This window comes from Panthera onca, chromosome A1 (genome assembly GCF_046562875.1).
Source record: "Panthera onca isolate mPanOnc1 chromosome A1, mPanOnc1 haplotype 2, whole genome shotgun sequence".
NCBI classification, from domain to species: domain Eukaryota; kingdom Metazoa; phylum Chordata; class Mammalia; order Carnivora; family Felidae; genus Panthera; species Panthera onca.
This window is the reverse complement of record NC_138339.1, coordinates 134,690,762-134,711,999: the sequence shown is the minus strand read 5'-3', so window position 1 is coordinate 134,711,999 and position 21,238 is coordinate 134,690,762. Positions and strand designations below refer to the sequence as shown.

The 21,238-nt window shown below is 45.7% G+C and overlaps 1 protein-coding gene and 1 long non-coding RNA gene across 2 annotated transcripts in view; one reads left to right on the top strand and one right to left on the bottom strand.

The window, feature by feature from the left end:
* The window catches only part of MARCHF3 (membrane associated ring-CH-type finger 3), a 148,437-nt gene that overhangs the window by 95,216 nt on the left and 31,983 nt on the right, over positions 1 to 21,238 (bottom strand). The window lies entirely within an intron of this gene.
* LOC132681594 (uncharacterized) overlaps positions 5,116 to 21,238 on the top strand; it is a 29,904-nt gene continuing 13,781 nt past the window's right edge. Inside the window, exons 1-2 of the long non-coding RNA XR_009611131.2 lie at positions 5,116 to 5,214; positions 8,851 to 9,006. This is a non-coding gene — a long non-coding RNA (uncharacterized LOC132681594). The remainder of the gene's footprint in view (positions 5,215 to 8,850; positions 9,007 to 21,238) is intronic.

Sequence of the window (21,238 nt, the reverse complement as noted above, 5' to 3'; positions counted from 1 at the left end):
ATGATGATGGCCCTAGGATCCCACTTTGAGGATAAATGGGTGGTCCATCCTGCCCTGTTGCTTCCAGAACATTGATCAAGCAAGCATTAAGCCAGAAGACTCATCTGGGGGCTCCTCCTTGGTCGTGAACATGCTAAAAGTATGTACCAAGAAAGTTAGGAAGCCATAAATTATTTTAAAATCTTCATCATTGACAGTCTGATTTCAGGTTCCAAGGGTACGGTTATTTTTCCAAATGCCATTTGGTCACTTGGAAGAATTTCCGAATTTCGATAAAAATAGCAGGGATCATCTAAATTGCATTGTTTTTCTTACATTTTTTCTTGATATTTGCTCTTACTCCATGCATGTAGACATTGACAGTGGTTAGGAATGCTATTCAGGAACATCTCCTGTGTTTGTGATAATGGATTTGACCTGTGGCCAAATGGTACTCGTGAGAGATGTGGTTGTGACTTTGACAGATTGAGCCAAAGTTATATTCTGATGAACTGCAAAGGAATTTTATCAGTCCCAGGATGTCCGCCAGCTGAATTTGACAAAGGAGTGACTTTCCAAAATGTCCTGAGCAATTCACGTTTATTCCGTCACCTCTATTTCCAGCGTTGTCAAAGGTCAGCTAAAAACTTCATTTTCCTAGTTTCTGCCATTTTCAGGACCACAAGTTTAAACCTGAGAACCAAATGTTAAACTGTGTTCCTGCCTCTTACAAATCAGCAAGAACAGAGCTCAGCAAGCAGAGGGGAGTTTACAATTTTGCTGATGCCATAGAGACAGAATGAGACCTCAGCTTGTTTGGCTATTCAGTAGAGAAGATAAGTAGAAAATGTCTCTGTGGGTAAATCGCAGAGATTCAGGAACAGAGAGAAATCTGTCAGGCCAGCCGCAAGAATACCTTTTGCATTTAGGTCCTTAAAACAGTACTGGAAGTCAGCTAATTATTTTTTGAGACAAGTGCTTTGAGAAGAGCCAAAAGTGCTGTGCCAACCCAGTCAGTCTGCAGCATCCCTGCAGCTGGCTCGGCGGGGCTCTGCTCGGCTCTGCTCTACTGTCGTTTGCAAACTCCCAAGCCCTCTGTCTCCCAGACCACCCACAGGAGGGATCTGGTATCCAGCCCTTACCATGCTCCAAGGAGCAAGTACACGTTTTCTTTTAAACAGACTGCAAACCAACCCAAAGAAAAGTTATCTTAGTATCCCTATGTCCACAGGAGGAAATGTGTACGTAGCATTTTAATCCCAGTGAGTGATATTAGTCACTAGGCTTCTCGGGAGTTCGACTCTGTTATCCCTCCCCCACTTTTCTAAATTATAATGTCAATAACTGCATTTGCACAGAAATCGCCCTAGCTGGGCAGCTACTTCATTAAATTATCACATGATTCCTATTTTATAGGTACAAAATACTTGATCTCAGTGAACTGGTGACTTTAGAAACTTAGGAGGCAAATTAGAGCAATTACCAATAAATTATACGTGTGGTAACTAACAATTTGTCTATCACCTAGAAATATGAGGAAAAAATGCCAGACTTCTTGTTCCTGCACAGCTCTTTTCATTTTTCCCTTTCCAATACCAAAAGCTTGCATTATCCACACCGGTTCCACCAAGACTGCTGTTGCTTTCCAGAATCCAACGTTCATAACACAAAGTTAGGAACACTACGGCGGGATCTGCAGTCTGTTTGGGGTGGAGGGTGTGACTGCTTCAAATTAAAAACAAAAAAAAAAGGGGGGGGGAACCCCAACCCTAAACCAAGATGTGAGTTTCACATCAGCTTTCCCTAAGTAAGTTCACAGAGGAAATAATGGCCAGGAGGCAGGGGCAAAAATTCTCCTTGCTCATGATCACCATTCACCATCACTACTATGTGGTATTTCTGGGAGAGGCAGTTTGATGGCATTAGAGGAAGTTCTGTGTTATAAATCATCTGTAGTTCTGGGGGAGGAGGTGCGATTAGGTCAATTAACAAGATGATATCTTTCTCTTCTTTCGTGCTTGTATCATCCAGCCCTCGGGTGTGCTGTTCCACATGAAAGGCGTTGATGTCATTCATTAATTGTAGGTCAGGTTCCCCTATCAGCATCTTCCTCCCACCTGGTACAGCCTTACCATCATCCACTCACATCCCCAGCCGGTTTCATCTTCTTTTTTTCTTTTTAAGTTTATTTCTTTTGAGAGAGAGAGAGAGAGAGAGAGTGGGGAAAGAGCAGAGACAGAGGGAGAGAGAGAATCCCCAGCAGTCTCCGAACTGTCAGCATGGAGCCCAACATGTAGCCTGATCTCACGAACCGTGAGATCATGACCTGAGCCCAAACCAAGAGTTGGAATCTCAACCGACTGAGCCACCCAGGCGTCCCTGGTTTCATTTTCTGTGGCTGCTGTAAAAATCCTAAGTGTGGCAAGAGAGGCATTTACAACTGTTTGCTTGAATTTATCCTCACTGGCCTCTTGTACGAATGAGGAGAGAAAAAAAAAGTATCCTGATCTTGGGGAAAAGAGGTCCAATGTCTAGGACCTAGATGTTGGGACAAGATGTTAAAAAAAAAAAAATAATAAATAACGCTGGAAAAAGACCTGTAAATTTAAAAAGTTTTAGCTACCAATCCGAAATACCCTCCAGCAATGGAGAAAATGTGTTTTCTGCATGATTTATACACTGCATTTCCCCCTTATACCCAGCAAAAATTAGATACTTATTTCTCTACATTTCATGATGTCAGTTTTAAAATATATTCTTTTTACACTGAGTATAAGTATTTGTTTATAATCCATAGTTACACATTTTACTTTAAAATTTCATTATCCACCCCCCCCCCCCCCCCATACTCTTTCTTTAGTTATTTGTGCCACCTGCCTGGGTATAGGTAGATGTCACCATGTCATCATGTCTCCCTGGAGAGTCACATGGGCAAAGAGCTCCCTTGAGATGTTCTGGAGAATAAAGAGTAATCACACTCATTGTTTTCTACTAGTACAATGAGCAGAGTTTAACAAGAGCAACCTCCTGGGAATTGCAAACACCTTTCTAAATAACCAGGGATGATGTGCTTTCACAACCTGACCTGCATAGTTCTGCAGGCTCCCAGGGGAGCGGGTAGGGATGTGGGGTGGGGTGGGGGGCGGGTGGTGACTGCCCTGTGCCCACAGACTTGTGTGTTGGGTCACACTAACTGGGTGAGTAAACACATCCTGCAGCAGCCTGTCATTTGTGGGGGCCTGAGCAGGTGCAGCCCTGTGGAATCCCACTCCTCTGGGGCTTGTGCCAGGCGAAGCAAGTGTGAGGCAGCACGGCTTTCACCTGCAGGGGATGCGTGTGCAAAGCTGGCGGCCCGTGGGTCCTGGCCATCCTGATTCCAGTGGAGACTCAGCTTCTCACCCCCCTCAGACACTCAGCTAGACAATCCCAGGAGCTCGGAAGGCAGCACAGGGAGTTGGGGGGAAACCGTCCTTAACTCTCACACCCCGTTTGCCTAAAATGCATCGTGATGACCCCACTCAGTTCAGCAGTGCTAGAAATAAAAATGTTCGAGTGTGGGGCACCTGGGTGGCCCAGTCAGTTAAGCATCCAACTTTGGCTCAGGTCACGATCTCACAGGTAGAAGGCTGGTGAGCTCCAGTCCCGCGTCTGGCTCTGTGCTGACCGCCCCCCAGCCTTCTTCGGATTCTCTCTCTCTGCCCCTCCCCCACTTGCACTCTCTCTCCCCAAAACAACACTGAAAGCAATGTTTGTGAATTATTGCTTCTGCAACTATAAAGTAGTAAATTCTGTCTATTGGAATATATGTCACACAGTTTTGTAGTTCCTCACTATATAGAACTGCCTAAGGCGATGGCCGGCAACATTATCTAAAAACCTTCATTATAATCTAGGGGCAGAAGAATACCTCATACTACAAAGCAAACTATTTTTTAAGGTGGGGGAGATGGTCCAGGCCCCTGGCTCCCACCTTCCTCTGTCAAGGCTACGCCTAGCTGAGGGGAAAAAAGTCTGAAGTCACCACCCAAGGAGGTATAAGCCTCACCAGTCTTTTTGGCTAAAAGACTTGATTTTCTCCACATTTTGGCTTTGTTGTTCTTTGGATAATCAGAGGAGGAGGGTAACATAAGCAACCTTTTCATAATACTCTTGCTCTTGTATTTTGTTCAAAACTCACCACGGAAATGATTAAGAGCCTTAACTGGGGGTTTTCGCGTCAAAATCAAAGGTGGCATATTTCAATATTTAGCATATTGATCAAAGGTGGCAACTTTCTAGCCATGTTCATGTGATGAGCTCATTTAAAAATAGATTGGGGGGCGCCCGGGTGGCTCAGTCGGTTAAGCGGCCGACTTCAGCTCGGGTCACGATCTCGCGGTCCGTGAGTTCGAGCCCCGTGTCGGGCTCTGTGCTGACAGCTCAGAGCCTGGAGCCTGTTTCAGATTCTGTGTCTCCCTCTCTCTGACCCTCCCCCGTTCATGCTCTGTCTCTCTCTGTCTCAAAAATAAACGTTAAAAAAAAAAAATTTAAAAATAAAAAAAAAATAAAATAAAAATAGATTAGGAGGAGTCCTGACCACAATTTCAGATCACCATATGACACATGGAAATGGTAGCTATTTGGACAGTAAGAAAACAGATGTTTTTTTTTTTTTCTGTAACCTACACTCATTTTTATATATTCTGTCACAGTCTGGGCACGACTTTATCCCAATAAGTTCATTTTTATCAATGATTTAAAAGCCTTAACAAAGGGGAGCCTGGGTGGCTCAGTCCATGAAACATCTGGCTCTTGATTTTGGCTCAGGTGATGATCCCATGGTTCATGAGACTGAGCCCCGAGTCAGGCTTTGTGCTGACAGTAAGGAGCCTGCTTGGGATTCTCTCTCTCTCCTCTCTCTGCTCCTCCCCCACACATGCGCGCGCTCTCTCTCTCTCTCTCTCTCTCTCTCTCAAAATAAGTAAATAAACTTGAAAAAAACTTAGTGACAAGTTAAGTTGCACGTGATACCTGAAGTCATCTGGCTAACACAGTCCTACTGAAATCTTTCAACATAGAATACAGCAGTCTCATAGTGAAACCTGACTACCACACTTTCGTGTTTTACCACATGTAAGTTCAAGTTATGTTTTCACTGGTATAATATTCTGGTGAAGTTATACGAGAATCTACAGCTTGGGATCCTATTTCCTCATCAGCCAGACATCCTGGGATGCTCTCATTGCTAGCCTGGAGGTACACAGAACATGGGGATGGGGAAGGCATTCTCCCAGGTCTAGGCAAAGCAGAGTTGTGTTCACAGACCAGTGTGAAGGGCTGGAGGCTTTTAGACAGTGGGTCAGGATCCGCGTGGGTGAAGTTAAAACCCAGAACAGCTGTAGTGGCTAAAACTCATGGTTCAAAAGGCAACCGTCACGTGGACGCCCTTGAATCAAGGGAATGTAAGGATCATTAAATAAGATCAGTCTTCTCTAAATGGAAAATGTACCTCATTTTCTCTCCATGCCATGTCATGTCCCCAACAGGCATGTCTCTATGTGTCTTTTGGTTCCTTTTACTCCCTGGGGAGTGGCCTGCTGTTCTTACGTCTCTTTCTCTCTCTGGTGAATCCCCAGGGTGATGCTCAAAAAAAAAAAAAAAAAAAAAAAAAAAAAATCCTTCAATCAGGGGCCCACGGTCTTTTCTGTTTCTTTCCCTTCAAATAACTTTCTCGTACTTTCTTCTCCTTTGTCATCCAGGGAATGACAAAGGAAAATACTACCCCTCTATATTCATGGGGCTGAGACACACGTTCTGAACTCTTTTTTTCTTTCTGCTCACGATACATTGCCGATAGGTCCTTTCCTGGTTACGTCTGGGTGTCCACACCTCAGTGCGGGGTAGCTTGTGGGTAAAATTACCCAGAGCTCAGTGGGGCTTGGGGACAAAACCTTATATGACTTAATCCATTTGGTTTTGTATTTTGCCAGCCTCTTCCCTTGGAGACCCACTCCCTTCTCGCTAGTTCGCCCTGCTTTCAAGTCCATGCCCGAGTTCCGTTGTCCCTTAGCTCCTCCACTGCTTGTGGTCCAGCTCGACTCCCTTTGCTTTGGGTCAGAGCTTGTGGAGACATCTGACCCATGTCAGGGGATTCAGCCTGCTGGTGGTGATTGCTGCTGGCTGTTTACACAGGTGTCCCCTGGCTCCTCACTCCCTCGGGGCATCCCTGTCCCCCAGCCCTGGGCAGCATGGGGAACACACCCATCCACCCCTTTGCCTGCTCACCCAGCAGGTGCTTGGGAGTGTGCCTGTGTGACAGCTTTCCTGACTGCGCTTACCCTCCACTGGTGCAGATTTACTTCTGGTCTCATCCTCTAAGGCAGGTCCCAGAAGCTTTTTTAAGAGAAAGGAAGGTCTGTGTGTTCGAGTGACGATGCCTACCGTAAACACCCTGTTATCTGGCCATATTCGGAGGCAGGGGGTTGGTTTATCAGCCGTGACCAGGCTGGCACCCCACCCAACATAATCAGCACGTGTGCATGTAACAGCGGGGCTCTGCTTTGGGTCTGAGAAAAATGGGCAGATACCAGGGTGCTGTGGGGTTCATACGAGGTCACACTGCTGAGGACAGTCTCAGTGTGCAATGTTTCTTGGATGAGGCCGGCAAGCCATGGCTGTTTTTAGTTGTGGATTCTATAATCGATCACTTTCCCCTCTTTGCATTGGCTGCTGGAAAGCTTAGTGCCAAACCTGAAGGATGCCTGGTTTGCATGAATTTGAATGGATTTTTTTTTAAATGTTTATTTATTTTTTGACAGATAGAGAGAGACAGAGCATGAGCGGGGGAGGGGCAGCAAGAGAGGGAGACATAGACTCCAAAGCAGGCTCCAGGCTCTGAGCTGTCAGCACAGAGCCCGACGCGGCTCTCACTAGCTGTGAGATCATGACCTGGGCCAAAGTTGGATGCTCAACCGACTGAGCCACGCAGGTGCCCCAATTTGAATGGATGTTTATGAGTGACTTTGAATGAATTTTTATAATACCCTTACTTACTCACCAGTCCATTTTATGTATTTTTTTAAAACCTTTTTTTTTTTTTTTTTTTTTTTTGAGAAAGAAAGAGAGAGCACGGAAACCGGGGAGAGGGGCAGAAGGAGAGACAGAATCTGAAGTAGGCTCCACACTCAGTGCAGAGCCCAATGTGGGGGGCTCCATCCCACAGCCATGGGATCATGACCTGAGATGAAATCAAGAGTTGGATGCTCAACTGACTGAGCCATCCAGCGCCCCCATTTTATGTCTTTATCTTTGTTTTCTATTTTCCCTTCCCATCTGCCTATAAGTTCTATTTCTCTGCCACCCACCTTAAACCTTTACTGAATCAAGGTGGGACCATGAGTACACAAACATAAAAAACGAGGTAATCTTAGGAAAACAAAAATAGTCTCTTCTACACAATGGGTTGGGAGACAAATCCCTGGATAACAGTACCCACTAAACGTTGTAACGTACACATTCATGACACAGAAATACCGATTCCGGTAATTTATCCTACCCATACACAAGCGTGCGATATTTGTCGCACTGTTTGTAACGGGAAAAAGGAAAATAAAGTAAATTTCTGGGCATGGCTCAATGCATCATCCTGCATATATACAACGGCACACTGTGCGGCTGTCCAAAAATGAGAGATGAGTTTACGTGTTCTAACATCAAGGGTGCCGTCAAGGTAATAAGTGAAGAATGTCAGTTGTTGGTAGGGTGGGGGTGGGGAGGAGAGGAAGATGTGTTTGTGACTTAACTTCCTCCTACCCCCCCCACAAATAGCAGGAATACTAAGGAGGGCTTGTTGGATGGTGTAAACAAAATTGTCATCCTCGGCGCGGAAGCTTTCTCATAATTCACCCAGTATTAAATAACAGGAATGAGGAAGCAAAATTGCAGAAGCTTAGAAGTTCCGTTCTCTGAATTAGCACAGGCTACAGAGTGGGTGAAGATAGAGGAAAGACCAGAGTCTGGCCTTTGAAGGAGAAAAGCTTCAGCAGGTGGGGGTTGTCTAGTGGGCATTTTGATGAGAAATGCAGTGAATTTTCACTCTGTCTCCCACACTCTAAGTAAAACCTACCTCCCCACCTCCCAGTACTTGTGCAGTTGGATTTGTTTTGGAGGGAACGTGATAAAGTGCTGCATCCAACCTAAAGGTCAGAAAGGCTCAAGGGCAGAGGTGGCCCAGAGTGACCACTGGCCCCACCTGGGTCACCAACAGATAATCAGGTCCCATGTGCAATTAGTTCTGTGCATACTGGGAACTACAGGTTGAAGACTAGGAAAAGACTGGAATATGGACAAAAGCCAAAATGCCTAATCAACCCTATGCAAAAGCAGTGGTCCGGCTTAATAAATACTGAGATGAGTCTCCATACCCAAGATGACTTAGAGCTATTTAGATAAAAAGGGTTAAAGCATCGTAGGAGAGAAGATAATTCCAGAACATAGCATGTATCACAGTAGCTGCTGGGGTGCGTGGATGGCTCAGTCGGTTAAGCGTCTGACTTAGGTTCAGGTCATGATCTCGCGGTTTGTGAGTTCGATCTCTGCCTCATGCTCTGTGCTGACAGCTCGGAGACAGGAGCCCGCTTCGGATTCTTTGTCTCCCCCTCTCTCTACCCCTCCCCTGCTTGCACTCTCTCTCTCAAAAATAAATAAACATTAAAAAAATTTTTTTAAAAAGGAGCTGCAGTTATACACGTGAGAGACAGACAAAATGCTAGGTCTGACTGCATGAGTTGTAATAGGAACATTTTCTCCATCTGAAAAAAAAAAAAGTGATGTCGTGTCCAGTAAAAACTGCTCTTACTGCCCATCTCACCTCTGCCCCTTGCTCTCACACAGAACTGCGCTGCCTGGCTATTCCTTCGTGAGACTCTTGCGTCTTCTGGAACCACCACTTCCGCATCCTGTGGGACCACTCCTCGTGAGGACCTACCCAATGGGGCAGGCCCCCTGAACATGCTTTAGGAACTGCCACACCCCTGGAATGTTATGCAAGTTAGTGTGTGTGTATACTTTTCTGGGGGGAAATGTACTGATTCAAATATGGCCCCCTAAATACCAAGGACCTCTTATGTTAGAAGCCTGATAATGGAACTCCTAAAAAAAAACAAAAAAAACAAAAAACTCATATTTCCAAGGCCTAGCACAAATCTTGGCAAACAGTTGGTACTTTAAAACACACACACACACACACACACACACACACACACACACAAAACTCACGATGATTGAGAATACAGAATATGCCAGGTGCAGACAGGTTTATTATTATGACCCTTTATATGTGGGGAAAATGAAGTCCTACTTGCGGATCCTTGTTGTAAGACTTTAAACCCTCGATGTTGGCCCCTCTGTATAGATGCTATTAAATGGCTGAATTACTGAGTAAGATGACGAGGGGCAGCTACTAATACCTCCACAGTGCAGGTAAGGAAACTGAGGTAGCAGCACAGAGAAAGGGGAGTTGTGTCACACAGCCGTGTTACCTGTCTTCCAGCTAAGTGTGCTGTTCCTTATGGTCTCTGGGCTTGACACAGTGGTTATTTCTTTTGGACATGAGAATGAAGTCCTGTACCCTACACTGAACTCATTTCACCCATCTCTGAATTGAGGACTCTGGCATGCGTGGGAGAATCTTGTTCATCAGTAGGTGACACTTCACACTGGCAGGGACCGCGTCACTACGGACGTCTGCTCCGGAGCACAGAGCTACCCCTTGGCCTCACCACACTGTATGCCTTGAGAATGTGGGCCTGGGATCACCAGAACTTCAGAATTTTAAGAGAAACCAGAAACGTAGATTTTTATGCGGAATGTCCTGAGTTTTACAGGTTGACAACTCACACGTTTCTTGAAAACACAGTAAAGGCCAAACAAAATACATCATCTGACGCTGGGTGGGCCCGTGGGCCACTAGTTGGCAAACGAAACTTTCATTCGGCGAACGTCCAGAGTGATCTTCTGGCCCAGCCAGGCAGATAAAGTACGTGGAGGAGAGGAGAAATTACTATTTTCAGTTTGGCAGCCTGTTAGCATCTTTACTGAAAGGTCTGGCGAGGGGGGTGGTTGAAAGAGAGTCTGAAGTTGTTTTGAGACTATCTGTGGATTTGAAATAAGCTCTCCGTGGCCCCGAACTGAAAATCCAGGGCGGGTAGGACCAGTTGTGCGTGACTCTCTCCCTGAAGCTACCAGTCAAGCTTTTCTGCTGCACAAAGAACTGTTCCAGTGCGCAGCGACACATGACTTCAGCATTCTTCAAGCGGTTGTTCGAGCGCAGTGCCCTGCTGAATGTGCAGAAAAATCCCCGACTCGCCGCGTGTCTTCTTGCACTGCGTGTGCTTCTGCGGGGCGGCAAATCAGCCTCCAGCCGTGAACAAATGACTTCTTCCAGGATTGCTCTGGATAGTTCGCTGTCCACTGAGAAAGAAAAGCTTCTCAGAAGAATGGAACTTCTCCTAACAGGAGGCCCCTACTTTGCCTCTTACTCTGTCAAGCAAGGCTGTGCAGAAGGCCGAATAAATGCGGACCCGTTTGGGGATCCGCGACTCTGGCACATGAGCATCTGGGGCCCTGAGCCCACTTCCCCGACAGTACAGCCTCAGGAGCTTCTGATGGCGAAAGCCAGGCAGAGGCATAATTTAGAAGAGGAGATGGTTCAGAATTGGTTTCCGCTCCAGCTGTAGGAATTGTATGTGGAGAAAACTTCCTGGAGACCCCTTTGCTTTAAATACGTTAGTAAAATGGATACGGAATATTAATGTCCTTCGCAAGGCGTTGGGAAGTAACACTAAACGCCGTTCCCTTGCAACTGAAGGTGCCGTATACGTGTTTAGTTTGGAGAGGGATCCGTGCTTGCGTATGCACAGTTTTCCTCCCGGCATACCAACAAACTGGGGATTTTTCCAGCCCCCTTTCTTTAAACAACCACCAGAGAAAACATCACATCTGATACGTAAGCCAACGGTAACAGAGTGCTAAAGTGTGGACAGCATCAAATATTATGTTTGGAGTGAGGCTTCCTTCTGCACAGGCTGCCAGGCAGGCTCATTTTACTTTTATAAGAACACTTTACTTGACTACTATGGTATTTAGAATCCCTGGCCTGGAGTCCTCCCAGAGTCTGCCGTGAAATAGCTAAGGCTGTTTCCAAACACTCCTTTCTACTTTTGTTAACACTTTCCTCTCCTTTGAAGTCAGCTCGAAGGACTGCTTCAGGTTACCTCGCGTGTTTCGATACCCAGTTCCGACATGTCAGGAGGACAACCCAGCAATAATGAAACCTGGAGCCACTGTCCAAACATCTGTGCTGTTCAGGCTTAAAAATTGTGGACCAAGATCAAATGCATACTTTTTTCATTAAAAAATTTTTTTTTAATTTTATTTTTGAGAGAGAGAGAGAGACAGAGACAGCGAGAGAAAGCATGTGAGTGAGCTGGGGAGGGGCCGAGCAAGGTGGGGGGGACAGAGAATCCGAAGAGGGCTCGATGCTGACAGCGGAGAGCCTGATGTGAGGCTTGAACTCATGAACTGTGAGATCATGAGCTGAGCTGAAGTCAGATGCTTAACCAACTGAGCCATCCAGGTGCCCCTCAAATGCACATTTTAATGCAAATCCGAAAGAAAGAACCTGTGTTCAGTTTTTCCTTTTCTAGCCCAGTTTTTAAATACCCAAATATAGAAGAACCTGTATGTTAGAGGCCAGGTGAGAATGGTTCCCACAGGGAACAAACAAGGCACAAAGCATCATGAGCTTTTTCTCTACTGCATATAAATTCGGTTCTTGAGATAGAGAATCTAATTATTCCTTAAACTGCCCTCCCATGTCCTAACTTACAGGATTTTGTTTCTTGTGCTGACAGTTAAGGTAACCTATGAAGGGGGAGCTGAATAAAGGGTGTGTTGACTCTGCATAATGAGTCAAGATGCCCACATCAAATTAAAGGCTGGATATAACTTGTAATTTTATTTTGGATTTTATTTTTGGTCGAGTAAATAATGACAGTTTGAGCGACACACATGTATATATACAGTAAAACCTGGGATTGCGAATAACTTGTTCTGTGAGTGTTCTGCAAGACGAGCGAATGTTTCTGATAAATTTTAACTTGATAAACGAGCGATGTCTTGCAATAAAATAGCACGTGATGCCAAACATCACGTGATCACAACTGAGCCGATGGTTCTTCTCTCTCTCTCTCTCTCTCCCTGCGGGATTGTGGGTGATCTTCTCCCATACTCAGATGCTCGGTTGCAGGCCATGGTGTTTGGCAGAAATCGGTGATTTTTCAGAATTTTGGAAGGTGCCTACAACTGGCACTGGTGTATTTTTTGTTACTTCAAAGCACCTATGGACAGTCCTTTGCCTTTCCCTATAAGAGTAAGTTTAGGAATGCTTTGCTTCATTCTAGGTCACGGGATAGGTTCCTTGTTAAAGGTGCACCAAAAGAAAAAGATTCCATTGAGCCAACAGATAGAAGTGATTCCATTAGTGATAGTGAAAGTTGTCCTACACGATAACCCTCCTCTCTCCTGTCTCCCTCACACCAGCCACAAAGGGTTTCAAAGGTTAAGTGCAGGCTAATTTATTTTTCCTTTTATTTTGTATTTTCTTTATTATTTCTTTATGCATTTCTTTATTATTTTGTATTATAGTATTTGTATTTCTTTATTATTTTGTATTATTTTGTATTTTGTATAATCATTTTTACGTGAGTGTTTTTGGGTTGTGGAGTGAATTATCTGAGTTTCCGTTATTTCTTATGGGGAAATTCGCTTTGATAGACAGGTGCTTTGGATTGCAAGCATGTTTCTGGAACGAATTACGCTCGCAAACCAAGGTTTTACTGTATACCGTTATTTTTTAATGGAGATATAATTCGTCTGCCACATGATTCACCCATTGGAAATGGGTTTTAGTATATTCCCAGAGTTGTGTAACCACCCCCGGAATCAATTTTAGAAACTTGTCACTCCCAAAAGAGACTGCATACCATTAGCAGCCACCCCCCACTCCTCTCTTCCCACAGCCCCTGGAAACCGCGAATCTACTTTCTGTCACTGTGGATTTGCGTACTGTGGACATTTTATACCAGTGGTGTCACATAGTATGTGGTCCTTCCAGTCCGTTTTTGTCACTTAGCACGTTTTCAAGAGGGAGATATGTATACACACAGACACAAGAGCACCGTCTGATGGCTCCAGAAGGACCTGGGCGGTTCTTGCCGTTCACCTTCTCCCCTTCTTTGGGGCGTTCACATCCCATCTGCACGCGTTTGGGAAAGTGAGCAAGTCCTGCTGGGTCTCACGACAAATCTCCACTTGCCAGTGGCCGTCTCTGTGCCAAGTTCTTGTAATACCTCACACTCAACGTGTGCAACACGCTCTCAGCATCTTCCCTCTACACTTTTCCTCCTCGTCTCAGGATAATGGAAAGACAGGCTGTCCTCTTAGTGCTTGAGGGGACGCTGAGTGGTCAGCAGCTCTTCCCTGGGCGGCCGGGACCGCACCAAGAGGTTCTGACTTCCTCGTCTGCAAGTCCCCCAGATGATTCTAATGTCTAGTTCTGGGATCTAACAGACTGCCGCAATGGCATGTGTCATAGACCAAGCAGGGGTCTCACATCCGGAGACCTGGCTTCCAACCTCTGTCTACCGAAGGTCAGCTGCGGTACCTAGGGCACCTCAACGGTCTACCCTCGATTTCACCATCTGTAACGTGGGCTAACTAAATACGCCTTCATCGAAATGTTCTGAGTGTTAATTAAATCAGAGATGAAGTACAAAGCAGAGGGCCTGGCACAGAGAAGTTCCTCAGAGAGTAGGGGGCGGAGAGGGTATACATGCCTTGTTCTGAATTGTCTTTGTCACATCGCTAATATGGCTGGGTGACAACCAAGAACCAGTGTGTTTGAGTCCTTTTGTGAAAGGAGAAATGACCTCGCTGGCTGAGGGGAGTCCAGACCTTACAGGAGCACAGCCAGACATCAACATTTTGTGCTGTTTTAGTTTCTTTATTATTACAATTTTTAAAGTTTGGGTTTTTTTTTATTCTGAGGGAGGGGAGGGGCAGAGGTAGAGGAGAGAGAGAATCCCAAGCAGGCTCCACACTGTCAGTGCAAAGCCTGATGTGGGGCTCTGTCTCACAACTGTGAGATCACATGACCTGAGCCGAAATCAAGAGTTGTTTTGTTTTTATTCATTATTAATTAATTCATATGTTTATTTATTTTAGAGAGTGAGCGGGGAAGGAGCAGGGAGAGAAAGTGGGAGAGACAGGATCCGAAGCGGGCTCTGTGCTGACAGCAGACAGCCTGATGTGGGGCTTGAACTCATGAACCGTGAGATCGTGACCTGAGCCAAAATCGAGAGTCTTAACTGACTGAGCCACCCAGGCATCCCTGTTTTAGTTTCTTTAAATGGAGGAAGGGGTGGGGGCACCTGGGTGGCTCAGTCAGTTAAGTGTCTGACTTTGGCTCAGGTCACGATCTCATGGTTCGTGGGTTCAGGACTCACGTTGGGTTCTGTGCTGACAGCTCGGACCCTGGAGCCTGCTTTGGATTCTGTGTCTCCTTCTCTCTCTGCCCCTCCCCTGCTCAGGTTCTGTGTCTCTGTCTCAAAAATAAATAAAAACATTTAAAAATTAAAAAAAAAAAAAAGATAATTACATGGAGGAAGGACTTGTGGTCAGAAGTTGGGAGAGCTCAATGTGCTATGTGACAGGAGGATGCTTCCACTGTGTCCACATGGGTTTAGGCTGTTCTTGACACTCTGTTCACACAGCCAGCTAAACACCGATCATAATGTTCCCCCCTCCCTAAAACTCTTTGGACAGATTAGACGGAGACATGTGGTAGCAGTGGGCTCTAGGATACTTTGCAGAGTCTCATCGACAATTCTTAACCGTGAGAAAGGCTTCCGGTGGGGTTAGCCGTGCACGCCTTCATTATCTCTCCTCTGCAGGAGGAGCAATGGATCGGGAAACATGCAGAAGAATCATATAGCTGGACTGCACGCATAATGCCCAGCAGTTGCTCCACACCCCTAGAGGGACTTTGGCTTCCCCAGAGAGCTGCTTATTTTTCGGTAACAAAGGGACAGATGATCCCTTCTGAAAAGTTGGCCTCAGGATGGGAGGGAAGGGGCAGGTGAGAGATCTGGCAGGGCCGTGGTGTGCCCATCCCTATCGGAGGACAGGAACTAGCCCTCTGCCCGAGACCCGGCTCTCGAGTCTATGAGGCCACAGGCCGGTCACTTCCTCGGCTCAGGATCGTGTATCAGAAACAGCAACGCGGCAGCTCAGAACTCTGACTTAGGGCAGGGATCTAAATATGGCAGGGCTCGAATTCTCTGTTTTGGGTATCAGCAAAGACTACCGGAAGTGTCAGCAGGCTGAGAATGCAGACCTCGTGGGGAGCTAACTTTGGACTTGGAACGGCAGTTCACTCAGGGCCCCAAATCCACCCTCTCTGCCAACGTGATTTATGATGCCAGCTCAGCCCACTGAAGCTCAAATGGTCAAGGAGTCATGTCCCTCAGCTTACGTTCCAGTTGTGCCCCCTGCACCTCCAGACACCTCACGGGCAGCAAATCAGAAGGAGCACAGGATGCAGGGGTTCGCTTAGAAGAGGCCTAACGTAAAGCCAAGGCCCAAACCAGAAGAAAGCACTGAAAATCTGTGTGACTTTACCTTTTTCCTTTCTTTTTATCTGTGTCCACCTTCCTTGAGGGTTTGCATATTTAATCGGTGTTGGCTATTTTTTTTTTTTTTGCCAATTCTTTTTTTTATTTTTAAAAAAAAATTTTTTTTTTTAACATTTATTTATTTTTGAGACAGAGAGAGACAGAGCATGAACGGGGGAGGGTCAAAGAGAGGGAGACACAGAATCTGAAACAGGCTCCAGGCTCTGAGCAGTCAGCACAGAGCCCGACGTGGGGCTCGAACCCGCAGACAGTGAGATAGTGACCTGAGCCGAAGTCGGACGGTTAACCGACTGAGCCACCCAGGCGCCCCTTTTTTGCCAATTCTAACAGCAAAAAGTTGATCAGAAAATCTGAAACCTGGGGGTGCCTGGGTGACTCAGCTGGTTAAGTGTCTGAGTCTTGATTTTGCTCCAGGTCATGATCTTACAGTCTGAGTTCGAAGCTCCTGTCACCTGCTTGGGATCCTCTCTCTCTCTTTCTCTCTCTCTTAATAAATAAACTTAAAAGACAGACAGACAGAGAGAGAGAGAGAGAGAGAGAGAATGCAAAACCTGCTATCGTGTGACAGGGAGACAGAGGTTATTTAGATGAGGCTGAAGCAGGGTAAGACCTGCTTGCATCCAGGTGCCTTTGGATGGAACTATACCATGTTCGTGTGGGCCCTGCAATTTTAGGGGGCTGGAAGGGAAGAAACTGCCAGGGTTTCTCATGGCATGGGGATGCTATCCGTCTTTTGAGGGATGTGATTCCCTAAGAAGGGAGTGTGTCACCCTCTAGGGAGGGCAGTGGCTCTGCGATGGGCCAGGTACACGGATGGGGGGGGGGGGGCAGGCAGGAGGTTGAGGAAAACTGGTGAACCTCCATATTCAGAAAAGAGACTCCAGAACAAACAAAAACCGGAGCGACGTTGCTTGGGAAGGAAACAGGACAGGAACACCTTCCATGCCAGGACAGGGGGATGTGGGAAGGAATGAGACAAGCCCAGCAGAGGTGAGGCCCAGCCCAGGGGCAGCACACTGGAGAGCAAGCTCCGGACGTAAAGCCCAGTGGGTCGGGGAGGCTGACGGGGGAACCAGACGGGACACAGGCTGTGGCTCCAGGGCCTGCTGGCTCATTGCCAGAGCACTGCCCAGGCCTCAAGTGAAAACAGAATGATCTGGCAGGAGCGCAGGGCCACTGAGAGCCAGTCATGGTTATTAAACCTTTTTGGGTCACGGGTCCCTTTTAGGATCTGAGGAAAACTACAGAGCCACTCCCCTCGAAAGCGCACTTCAGCTTCACGTTATTCCCCCTTCACTTCCGGGGCTTCAGGGGTCCCTGCAGGCCAGGTCACACACTCGAGGTTATGACGTCCGGGCCCAAAGGATGCTCCCATGCACTGAGAGAAGAGGAGTGATAACAGGAAATACTTGAAGGATTGTTTAATCCTTTAAACCTCTGGCAAATTGAGTGGAATCAGATGAGACCTGCCCTGAAACTGGTCTGAATAATACATAAAATGCAGTAAAGATGAGCGAGGCATTTAAGCTTTCCATGTGTGTGCAAGTCCGGTGGAATGACAGGGCCTGGGGGAGGGGGGCGGGGGAGAGGTCCCAGAAAAAACGAGGAAGAAAGAAAAACGGGGAAACCAAAGGTAGAGAGTGCGTGGCAAGGAAACTGTCCCCCTGTGTGCTGCTGGCCGGTGGCAGGAGAAGCTTGAGAACCATTGGGAACAGCTCTGGGTAATGGGGCTTTGCTCTCGGGAACCACACGTGGGTTCTGTCACTTGCGTTTCATACTAAATCAAGACACGTGGTATTTCTTTAAAAAATATCACTATAGGTTTGTAACAGGGAGTCTGTACTTGTAATGATGACTTTTTTTTTTTTTTTAACAAGGCGGTTACTGAAGTGCATCTTGGAAGGTATGGGAGAGAAAGGGTTGCAAGTCTGTTTGCTATTAGTAAATTATGTGATGGGTTTGATTTGATTTTTTTAAAATGTTATTTACTTTGAGACAGAGAGAGCGTGTGCACATGCAGGAGAGCAGGGGATGGGCAGAGAGACAGAGGGAGAGAGAATCCCAAGCAGGCTTCGTGCTGTCATCAGCAAGGGGCCCAATGTGGGGCTTGATCTCATAAACCGTGAGATCATGGCCTGAGTGAGCCAAAATCAGGAGTCGGCTGCTTAACCAACCGGGACACCCAGGGGCCCCTGATTTCTGAAAAGATGCATCTTGGGAGGTGTGGGAGAGAAGGAGTTGCACCTCCATTTGCTATCAGTAAATGATGTGTTAGGTTTAATTTGATGGTTTTATATTGACTAGAAGCATGTCTTTTTTGTACAGATGAATTTTCAGCAGTTGTAGGAAGGCTCAAATTCTGAAAACACAAAGGGGTTCTTGATTCTGTTTTTTAATGGCAATGTAGTTGACATACAATTAGCTTCAGGTGTACAACATAGTGATTCAACACTACATACATTAGGAAATGGTCACCACCATAAATCCACTACAGTCTGTCATTATACAGAGTTGTCACAGTATTATTAACTATATTCCCTATGCTGTTCAGTGTATCCTTGTGTCTTATTTATCAGTGGTCTTTGATTCTTTTTTTTAAAATTTTTTAATGTTTATTTATTTTTGAGAGAGAGAGACAGAGTGTGAGCGGGCAAGAGGTAGAGAGTGGGAGACACAGAACCCAAAGCAGGCTTCAGGCTCTGAGCTGTCAGCACAGAGCATGACGTGGGGCTCAAACTCACTAACCGCGAGATCATAACCTGAGCTGAAGTCGGACGCTTAAGTGACAGAGCCCCCTGGGTGATCTAGTGGTCTTTGATTCTCAAACACACCTTTGCTGGGAGACAGCCTAAAGCTGAGAGCAATTTTCATGGAGGACTATTTGGTCCATGGGTACAGAACACATATGGAAACAACAAGGTAGATTGTTCAAGGAAACTTAACTTCTTACAAAGAAAGGATAGTTTAGCGTATTAGCAGACCATGACATGAATCTGAGTTCATTGCAAGCATATCTAACAGTAGCAGGATTTATAGAAATATGTTCATTGTCTAATGTTCCATAAGGATATGTGATACATCCAAAATAAGGAGCATAAAATTAAGAATCAGAAGACTTGGACTCAGGCAGATTCAGCAACTGTCAGGTACGTGGCCTCAGCAAATTATTTACCATTTCAGACACAGTCCAAGTATCCCTCCTATAAAATGAGACTTAAAAGTGCCTGCTCCCACCCTACCTGACAAGTACTATCAAATTTGAGGAATGAATGAACTATCATAAATTGAAGCATTTGAATCATACCATTATTATACAAAGCTAAAGAATGTTTTTAAAAACTTAAGCACGTTTAAAAAAATTTTTTTGAGCACCTACTTGGGACAAAGCACCGTTCTAGGTGCTGTGAATTACAGAGGCGAGTAAGCCCTTCAAAGAGCTTTGTTTGTGATTTTGAAAATTAAAATAATAAAGTTACGGGTCAGACTGAAGGCCGAGGATTCATATCGTGAAGATTTTTCAAATATTCAAAGTTGGAAGGACCTATATCCAAACAAACAGGAAAATAAGCAATTTCCTTTGGAGAGGTCCTTTTAAATAAAGTAAATATTTGAAAAATTCCAAATAAGTACAATGCAGTAGACACCCCTAAGAATCAATATTGGAAATCTGTCTTGAGCAATATGTAAGGCAAATAAATACATGGGAGTTGAATCATGTGATGTTTTTGTTGCTGTTGTTTTTAATCTCAAAAGGACTGCTGACCTCTGCCGATACGCCTATATTTAGGAGAGGCACTTGCAGGAGCAATCAGGTTTTCTTTACAAGTAAACTTTGGTTTCTACAAGTAGAAGACAGTAGAATGAATAGAAGCCCTTATCTCCTTAGACTGTAATAAAATGTTAACACAAAGGGGAGGGATGTAACGCGGATACAGCTGGGAGAGGAGCATCAGGGGAAGAAGAAAGATTGCAACAAATTTCTGGAGGTCAAGGAGAGGCTGGCAAAGGGAACAGAGCCGACGATGGTTAATTTTATGTGTGAACAGGGCTGTGGCGCCCAGGTGTTTGGGCAAACGCTAGTCTCTATGCTGCCGTGAAGGTATTCTGTAGATGGGATTACTATTTCTTATCGTTTGACTTTAAGTAAAGGAGATTACCCTCCCTAATTCGAGGGGTGGTGTGTGTGCCTGGGCGTGTTAAACCAATCAGTTAAAAGCTTTAATAGCAAAATCTGAGGTCACCCAGGGAAGGAATTCTGCCTCAAGACTGTAACATAGAAGTCCTGCCTGAGTCTCCAGCCTGCTGGCCGGCCCCGGGGATTTAGGACTCCGAGACTTGCAACATCAAGTCTTACCTGAATTTCGAGCCTGTCGGCCTGATCTACGGATTTTGGACTTTCCAGCCCCCACAGTCGTGCATGAGAGTCAGTGTCTCAAAATAAATCTATCTCTATCTCTGTCTCTCTCACTGTATCTGCATTTGTATCTGTAGCTAATTTTATATCTGTCATTTACATCTCTATCTCTTTGGTTCCTTCCTCTGGAGAAGAACCCTGGCTGATAGATAGTGAGAGGTAAGAGCCTAGAACATGTAGGAGAAAACTTTGGGAGAGTGGAAGGGTGGGAGGACGTCAGAGCTGCCTGGCAGTGTCCCAGGAAAACCCCTGCCTCACCGGGCACCTGCAGCTGAGAACGGGACTCCAAAGGGGGTGAAAAGGAGAGCGGTTCACTGGGCTGGCGGAGACTCCTCGTGTTTCTCTCCCCCCCCAACCCCCGCCCGCCTTAGGTCCGTGCCCGATGCTTAGAAACCCCAAATTTTACTTTTACAAGTCAAACTGTACTATATGTAAGACATTAACATTAGGGGAAGCTGGGTGAGGGACATATACAGAAATTCTATTTTTTGGTAACCTTTCTGTAAATCTAAAATGAGTTCAAAATAAACCGTTAAAAAAAAAAAACTGGCAAGAACTAGAAGGGCTAGAATATGTGCCAACATACTGTGCAGTAAAACCTTCTCCTCGGGCATTTTAAGCACCATTCCCTCCTCCCACCCCTGCCGCCAAACTCCTAACTAAAAGTCTAGCGCCTTCTTTTTCGTTTTTAAAATTTTTTATCTTAAAAATTTTTTTAACATTTGAGAGAGAGAGAGAGAGAGAGAGAGAAAAAACGAGAGCATGAGTGGGGGAGGGGCAGAGAGAAGGAGACACAGAATCCAAAGCAGGCTCCAGGCTCTGAGCTGTCAGCACAGAGCCCGACGCGGGGCCTGAACTCACGAACCGTGAGATCATAACCTGAGCTGAAGTCGGACGCTTAACCAACTGAGCCACCCGCATGCGCCCAAATCTAGCCCCTTCTCAGTGTTGTTTCCATTTTGGGCGGGGAGCGGCGGAGTACCATGGCTTTTCAATATAATCATTTCTCCGTGCTACTTTATTTCTTTAACTGATACTTGTATCATTTTCACAAAAACTTAAAAGGAGAAAACAGAAAAGTTGGTTTACTTAGACATGAAGGAGATTGTACACA